Source organism: Tiliqua scincoides, chromosome 3 (genome assembly GCF_035046505.1).
Source record: "Tiliqua scincoides isolate rTilSci1 chromosome 3, rTilSci1.hap2, whole genome shotgun sequence".
NCBI classification, from domain to species: Eukaryota; Metazoa; Chordata; class Lepidosauria; order Squamata; family Scincidae; genus Tiliqua; species Tiliqua scincoides.
In genome coordinates, this window is record NC_089823.1 from 162,873,750 (window position 1) to 162,874,242 (window position 493).

Consider the following 493-nt stretch of genomic DNA (forward strand, 5'->3'; position numbering starts at 1 on the left):
CGCTTCCGGCAATTTGAATGTTGCGGTCCTCGTTGACGCCATTTCCGTTCCGTTACCGAGCTACGGGGGCCGGGAGGGTCAGGCCGGTCGCTCGTGAAAGTCGAAGCTGACGAGTTGGGGGCGGGGAGCCTAGCCTGCTCGAAGGAGGACTCGAGGAACATAGACTACACGAGTGCGAGAGTGAAAGCCAGTGGCCATTGTTCTTCTTGAGGGGTGCAAAAAAATCACTAGAGTGACTGTTTGTTGGCAGGCGGGTCCTCCAACTAGGTTCATTGCTTGTTCAATCAGGGAAGAGGGACTGGACTGCTGCTCCCTGGAGGCAATGGGGAGAGCCAGTTGTGCTTGGCCAGCAGTGTGTGTCTCTCACACACCCAAAGAGTAGAAGCAAACTTAATTCTGATGTGTAGAGAAAGTATAACTCCCTTTTTCAGCCTATCTATATGAGGCCAATTTAGGCTGCAGTCCTAGCCACACTTTCCTGGGAGTAAGTCCC